General features: G+C 37.5%; 1 pseudogene; it reads left to right on the top strand.

Annotated features, from left to right (window-relative positions):
• The first annotated feature begins 991 nt into the window (after positions 1–991).
• Positions 992–1393, top strand: LOC114027877 (annotated as a pseudogene).
• The last annotated feature ends 7339 nt before the right edge of the window (positions 1394–8732 follow it).

Here is an 8732-nt window from a genome sequence, read left to right on the forward strand (position 1 = left end):
TTCTCATAGATGAACAAACTGAAGTTAAAAGAATGTAAGTAAATGGCAGCCCTAGGATATGAACCCAGATTTTTTTTTATTCCAAACTCTGTCCTATTTGTATTAAACTATATAAGATTACTCCCTCAAAGATGTGAAAATAGCCATGAAGTCAGTCTAATTTAATATTTCTTTGTCAATTCTTTACATTATACCAAAGAGTTTTATCTTTCCTAGTTGAACTAATATAGGCATGAACACAGAGTTCACAATGTCTGATGGTACAATTTTTTTTAATAATATCCTTAGAAAAAGAAAGAAAACTATTTTAATTGGAAATACAAATAGTCAAAATGGCCTATTTAAGATTTTTCTTCTTTTTCTTTCCCACTGTATACCATCTGGTGTTGTTCTTCTGAAATATATATTAAAAAATAAAACAAGAGACATCATGGAGCAACAGAATGATTTCATGTTTAATTCACAAATTAGATGGAATCTTCTAACAAAGTCTCTCACATAAGTCACATAACTTTGAAATCCTTTAGATTATTTCTCATATCTCAGATTCTTCTCAATGAGAATCCCACCTTGCGTAAGAAGCCTCAATATTACTTAAAGCTAGATCATTCCCTCTGAGAATATCTCTAATTTATCCTGTGTGAAGGATTTGTGCATAGTTTGTGCATATTTATCTGTATGTCTCCATCATCAGCCTGTGATCTCCTTGAAAACAGCGATAGGATACTCTTTTGCCTTTCTCTGTAGCCCCCACTCCTAAGCACATTGCCTGGAATATAGTAGGTGCTTAATAAATGCTTATTGATCTAATTTTTTTTGTCTCCATCCAGAAAATCTCAAAACTGTACTGACACTGCCCAATGAGTTGTTATTGACTCTGCAGGAACATAAGTGACAAAGCTCTAGAAACAAAATTTACTTAGAGAGAGAGAGAAAAACAAAGAATTCTTTAAGATGTCATAGAGCCAGTTTCCTCAAACCTCCTTCTGGCATGGTTGGACTGGCTATTATGTAGTTGGGTATGTAGTGGCTACATTTAAGCATTGTGGCTGGACTGGCAGTGTGTAGAGTATCCAGCAGGGCCTGGCCACTGGCCCCTCTAGCTATGCGTCCAGCAGGGCCCGGCCACTGGCCCCTCTAGCTATGGGCCCCTTATTGAGCTGATTGACTGATCCAATGCCGATGGTAGATGTGCCCCCCACTCCCAATAAAAGGCAAACTCCAAGGAAAGGCATATAGTGAAAAGTTTGTGAGATGAGTTGTGCTGCTCTCCCAGGAAATGGATGCAAAATTGAAGATGTGGGAGCAAAAGCAGCAGGAGAAACAGCAGTGGGAAGAAAAGAAACAGCAAAACCTGCTCAAGCCCAAAGGGACTTCAATAAAGGCTCCATGAATCAATAAAGCAAACCCCCTCCTCCAAAACAAAACGAAACAAAACAAAACAACCGGTTGTAGAAAACATTGACACGTTGCCAATGAACACCTTAGTCACTTCCCACCATGCACTCTGTGGTCTCCCATTGGATGTTATCACCAGTCATTTTTCAACAGATTCTACTTCAGGTCTGCATTTGTCTAGGTGTTCACCATTATGAAGTTCACTGAAGCTCCAGAAGGCAGCAAGATAAATAATGTTTACTTACCAGAAGTTTCTCTTTGCTTCTGGCTATCGTCAGTAGTACAAAGGAGTGGGTGGTTACGTAAGAGGCTCATCCATGCCACATTTATATCTCACACGTGGAACAGATGTATTGAGTCCACTATGAAGCTCCTTCCTTTCACTGTGGTTCCACCTTGCAGATATCCACCACTACAAAAGTTACGCCAACAACAGCTAACACAATTCTTCATGTAATAACCATATCTAACATTTATAATGCTTACTATGTGCCAGGTATAGTGCTAAAGTGCTTTACAATTATTATCTCATTTGATCCTCTCAACAAACCCGGAAGGTAGATGCTGTTCTTTCCCTCATTTTACAGCTCAGGAAGCTGAGGCAAATGGAGGTTAAGTGACTTGCCCAGAGACATTCAGATTTAAAGTGTCCGAGGTAAGATTTAAACTCAGGGCTTCCTGACTCCAGATCTACTGCTTATACGCTGCACCATTCAGCTTCCCCAGTTTGAAATTATTTTAAATGGGTCTCCATGATTGACAGTGATGGAGGGTTGTGATTCTGCATGTGATTTGTAGCATCTGATATTGGCAAGTTTTGAATTGATATAAAGATATCTAGTCTAGGTGATACTCTATTAGCAACATTAGTAGATTTAGGGAATCTAAGGTAATGCCCTAAACAGAATACAGCTGGATTTTAGTAGGGCCTTTGACAAAATCTCTCATTCATTCATTTAATTAGTATTTGAAAACACCTACTGTATGCAGGTCACTGTTAAAGCGTTAAAAGATAGACAAAACTTACATTACATATGATTCCTACTCTCAAGGTAGCTGGTTGCCAAGTAGATGGACTACTGTTTCTGGAGTCAGGAAGACCAGAGTTCAGATCCACTCTCAGACCTTAGCTGCATGACCCTGGGCAAGTTAATCAATTTCCTGAACTATAAAATGAGGATACTAAAAACACCTGATTTGCAGGATTGTGTGTGAGAAGGAAATGAGATAATATTTATAAAAAGCTCCTAGAAGAGTGACTGGCATATAGTAGGTTCTATACAAATGCATATTTCTTCCCACCCTCTCTCCTCATGGAACTTATAGTTTGCAAGGAGTATAACACCAGTAGATAACTTAATGTAAAATATTAAATACCAAGGTTATTTAGTAAGTTAAAAAAAAACCTATGTGAGGTCTAATGTTATTAATGATAAGTTGATCAGATAACACTTCATAGTGAAGGGTTTAACTAATTTGTTCTTTCAAAAAAGGTTATAAATTAAAAAGGAGTTGAGGTATAAGTAGATTATTTCATGTAAAGGGAATAAATTGGGCAAAGGCAAAGACAGGATAGAGTAAGGCATCTTTTAAGGAGCAGAGAGCAGTACAATTTGTCTAGTATGTAGAACACATAAAAGAGAGTGATGTGAGGTATGATTGGAAAGGGAAGATTGTGCTAGATTGGGGAAAACTTTAAATTCGTGGCAAAGGAGGTCAAATTTTATTTGGTAGACAATAGGGAGCTATTGGATATTTTTGAGCAATATGAATATGCCTATTTAGCAGTATGAAGAATGAAGTAGGGAGAGAGTAGAGAATATGTGTTAGAAAGATATTATTATGGCCCAGGTAAGTGTAATGAGGTTGTACTAGGGTGATGGAAGTGGGAATAGAGGATATTGATGTGAAACAAGGTGAGTCATTGGGCTGAATCTAGTAAGATGAAATTTAATAGGGTTAATATAAAATCTTAGGCTAATACTCCTAAAATAAACTGCACAAGTATAGAATAAGGATGACAGCCAAATAGTGGCTCATATGTAAATACATAATCATTTTAGTGGACTCTATACACAATTTAAGTCAATTGTGACATAGTAGCCACAAAATTTGTATAATCTTAGGAACTTTAATAGAGATAGAGTATACAAATCAAAGGAAAAGTTGTACTGTAAACTGGTCTGTGCACTTTGTACCATGCATTATTTCCATCACAGCTGAAGTACCATGTTAGGTTTTTGGTGATGCATTTTAGGGAGGGCATAGATAAATACAAACCAGTATAGGAAAGATATAGCATGTAGTATCTTCCTCAGCAGAATACAACTTGGCCCCTTCCAAGCTTTCCAATATTCTTATATATTACTGCCCTCCACATCCTTTGTAATCCACATGCACTGGCTTACTTGTTCCTTGCATTCAGCACTCCATCTGACTCCTGGTGTATATTATTGTTTGTCCCCCTTGCATAAAAACTCTCCTACTGACCCTCTGTCTCTTGGCTCCCCTGGTTTCCTTCAAGATTCTGCTCAAATCTCCCCCTCCACTTCCTTCCTTCTCTCCCTGCTAGTGAATTGCCTCAGAAATGACCTTCAATTTACTCTGTTTTATAGTAGGTATTTACATGTTTTCTGCCTGTGGGCTTCTTGAGGTGAAAGCCTATGGTTTTTTTACCTTTCTTTGTATCCCTAACACTCAGTAAAATCACTGGCTCATATTAAGCACTTAATAAATGCTTGTTGACTGACTAAACATAGGGTCCCTTTCTCTTTTGTATAACTATATTCTTAGCACCAAGTACATGGCACATAAGAAGCATTTAAGAGATATTTGTTCATAATATAAAATTTAGTGATAATAAATGTAGACTTAGGCTTGTGTTCAAGAAACTGACTTCACAAGTACAATATAGGAAAGATATGATTAGATAACAGCTTATATGGAAAAGATTAGGGTTTTTTAGTGGCTTACAAACTCGATGAGTCAATAGTCTGACATGGAAGTTCCCCAAAATGTGATTTTGACCTCAAATAAGAGAAACTTAACTTCCAGGAATAAGGAGGAGGTGGTCCCAATATATGAGGCTGTGGCCAGGCAACAGTTGGAGGATTGCACTGTGTGTTCTAGGGCAGCTAGGTGGTGCATTGGATAGAGTGCTAGGCCTGGAGTAAAGAAGACTCATCTTCCAGAGTTCAAATCTGGCCTCAGATCCTTACCAGCTGTGTGACCCTGGGCTTTTAACCCTGCTTGCCTCACTTTCCTCATCTCAAAAATGAGCTGGAGAAGGAATGCCAAATTGCTCCAATATCTTGCCAAGAAAATCCTAAATGAAGTCACAAAGAGTCAGGCTCAGCTGAAAAACAGTTGAACAGCAATAACAACTCCGGGTTTCAGAGTTTAGGGGGATGTTAATAAAATTGAGAACATCAATAGCAGGCCAACTAAAATGGTGAAATGTATTGCTAATTTTCCATATGAGGCTCATATAGTTTAGCATGGGAGATTTGGCCTAGAGACAAGAAGACTTAGAGGAAATATGATAGCTTCTTCAAGTACATGAATAATTATCCCATAGAAGATGGATTAAACTTATTCTGCTTGGTACCCAAAAGTAAAACTGGAAATAATAGGTAGATGATGTGAAGAAACAAATGTTGACATAGTTTAAAGGAAAGCTTCCACACAATTAAATCTATCTGAAAGTAGAATTGGATACTAGTGCCCTTACCTCTTGTGCTCCAGTCCCCTGCCCCTAAGAGTAACCTCCAAATATTCAAGCATTGGGATTTATGCAGTAAAAATAGCCAAAAAACAGTTTTACATTCCTTTGCAATCTATAGCAGACAGCAACTTTGTCCAACAACTTTTCTTTTTCATCCAAACTCTGATGGGCAAAAATGTCTTAAACAAGAAAAGAGGAAAAAAAAGATGAATAATTCACCACACTCATAGGCATTCCCATTTAAACTATGTCCCTTGTTCCTAATTTGTATTCTGAGAGCTAGAGGTATGTATATGTGTGATGGGTAGGATGAGGCAGAAGGAGAAAATCACATATGGATATGTTGTCCTATGTTTAATATGGCTGCAATTTCTAAAATAGACTTCCAGCAAAAAACAAACAGATTGACCTGCTGTTGCTCTCCTTTCTGAACCTTAATTAGCAAATATTTGTCCTTAGCAAGAAAGAACTGAACAGCCCTTGGAGCTTAAACAAGTCATAATCTACATCAAAAGAAAACAGTAATTTCTTCTTCGAAAGCACAAGGGATTATCATTATTTGATTGGGCTGTCAAGGGCTCACCTGAATCATTGGCTACCCACTAAATCCACAATGTTTCTCAGCTAAACCAAAAAGTCAAACTCCCTTTCTTTACTTTGCAAAGAGTCACTTCAAGAACAGTCAATATGAATTTAGCTGACATGACAAGACTGTGGAGTAAGCCCATTTAGGATCCTTGATGCCAATGAACTCTCCTCTTTTTCAATTTCCCTTTACTATGTGTCCTTGGCTGGCTTATCAAAAGTTAATCCTTGTTCTTTCTGTCTCTTTTTCACATCTTTTCACCCCCTACACCAGTGTTTTTATTGTCTGCCCTGGAGTGAGAGGTCTTGTCTTCTATAGAGAGAGTCAGCACTAAATTTTGGATGTTTAATAATACTGATTAATTTCCCTGTAATGTTTCAATATTCATTAGTAATGAATTTTTATAAGTTTTGATCTTTGAGGCCCTTTTCATAGGGAAAAGAGAGTCTATTCTTAATCAGGTAGTCTGAATTTGAATCAACCTTGTCAGTCTGCAATTGGAGGACATCAGATGACATTTAAGGACTTATGAGGTCAAAAATAAGACTTTCCTACTGCTTTCATATATTAATGTTCTGTCTATAGTTGCTCTCACATGCTGGTTAGTGAAAGTCCCTGAAAGATACAAATAACCAAAGAAATAAATTGAATCATCTAAAGTTCTATCATAAAATTTAGTTTGAATATTGTTTAAGATGTCATTGGCCAATGCATCAATCCTTAAAACACATGTGATTCTACTGATATGGGTGCTTCATCCATCAATGAAGAACACAGTGCCTTTATGAGTGAATAGGTGATGTTTATGATCTCTGTAACTGAAACATTCATCACTCCAAAGTCAGCCTGGTAATGTGCTACTCCAGACTTAGCTAAGTTAAACTTTTGGCAATAGATACTGTCCATCATCAGACCAATACCTAAAGATTTTTTAGCTTATATGACCCTGTAAGTGTTTTCTATAGGTTTTTCTTTATCCTGATTTATAAACATCTATGTCTATCTGAAGCCACTACCTACTGTTAAAATCTTTTCTGGGATTTCATCCTTTATAATGCCCCCTGAAAATGAATCTTCCTTTTGTAGAAAAGAAGAATTTTTTTTTGAAATTTTGAAGAAAATTCTTTATTGCAATGACTTTATTATTAACTCAGTCAGTCGGTCTTTGATTTTTCCTTCTCTTTCAATTACCAATTTATGTCAATTCTACATCAAGAGCATCTCTAAAATCCATACTCTCCTTTTAATTCCCACTGCCACCATCCTGGGGCAGGACCTTATTACCACCCTAAAAGATTATTGCATTGGAATTCCAATGGATTTCTGTGACTCCAGTCTCTTCCCCTTATAATCTACCTATCACACATTATCCAGATTTATCTTCCTCTTATCCAATCATGTCACTTCACTGAACAAAACCTTTCTATTGTCTATGGACTAAAGTTGCAACTCTTTAGCATGACATACAAGGTCTTCCATAGCAGCATAGTATGGTAGAGAAAGCTATTGTTCATCCTTCATTTTCAAAGACAACCAATGACATCATAGGCTGATGTCTTGATTTGTGCAAGAATTGGATTTAAGTGGGTCAAAGTTGTACAAAGTCATAAGCCTCTTTCTCTCTTCCAGACTCTTCCAGAGTCATTGAAGTTCAGTGGCAATGCAAAAGTCAAGAAGACTAATGATGGCCTGGGATATAGTAGATGACCTTGTTGTCTTCGATGTCTGCCCAAGCTCTAAGCACTCCACAGTACCTGCTTCACCTGCCTCCATAGCTATTGGAACAAAGTATTCTTATCCACCTATTAAACTGGGAAAAGTCTTCAAATGCTTGGGGTAGACATCCCCCTAACTCACCAACAAGTTCGAGACTTATTGGTTGCATTAAACCTTGTTTAGTTCATCTGCCAAGATGGTTTTACCAGGGTGTGACCTTTGTGCATGCTACAGCTTCTTGGAGCCACAGGTAAGAGTGGCTCTCCATCTGTGGTGAGGAAAGCACTTGGACTGAATTCAGAGGACCTGAATTTGTAACCTAGCTCTGTTGCTTACTACCTCTATGACATTTGGCAAGTAACTTAATCTGTTTGAAACTCACTTTCCTCACCTGTAAACTAGGGTGTTGAGTTAAATGACCTCTAATGCCCCTTCTAGTTCTAAAGTTACACTCAAATATTCCAATCTTATCTCACACTACTACTTTCTACAAGTGCCATGCTCTAGGCCAATTCTACTATTGTTTTTTTGTAACACAGCTATATCCCATAGAGATCAATGTGGATGTTAGCCAATGCCTTCCATAGCAGTTTCCGGTTAGGGAGATTTAATGGGTCCACCTAACCCCTCAAAACAGTTTAAAAATCAATAGAAACTTTTAGATCACAAAGTGGAGAAAACTGTGACAAACCCTTTACACTGCTTGGATGGTTTCTTTGACCTTCCTTATTAGCAGTTTGGTGACCCTTGCTTTGGCCTTAGATTATTGATTCCATCTTCACTCTTGGATGCAAATGTTTCCTTGCTGGCAACTGTTTCATATTTATGGTATACACATACTTCCTTTGCCCTTCATGACATTCTGAATATTTGATATTATCTCCTCTTCAATGTTGTATGATATCTCCCTCCTCCATCCTCTGGCAGGCTTTGTATGTGCTTTCTTCTTTTAAACTTTGTTTTTTTTTTGTTTTTTTTTTAACAAGCACGCTTTAGGGGAAAAGACAAATCAAACCTTTGCAACAAAACTGAATGTATATTTTTATGTTGATTTTTTTCCTCGTCAGAAATCCAACTCCTAGTACTTCCTTGACCGCTCCACCAGTCCAGATCTAAGATAACACATGATTCAAGATTTCAGTCACTGTCATGGAAGACATTTCATCAAACAGTGTTACTTGTGGTGATAAGCAATTGAACAGGGCAATTACCTTGTATAGGACTGGAACTCTCCATCCTCCTTGGTTCTGATCATGCTATTCTCTATATCCTTCCTTCCAATTCAACATTTTCAACTTCTGTATTTCA

Source organism: Vombatus ursinus, unplaced genomic scaffold (genome assembly GCF_900497805.2).
Source record: "Vombatus ursinus unplaced genomic scaffold, bare-nosed wombat genome assembly UNPS02014864.1, whole genome shotgun sequence".
NCBI classification, from domain to species: Eukaryota; Metazoa; Chordata; class Mammalia; order Diprotodontia; family Vombatidae; genus Vombatus; species Vombatus ursinus.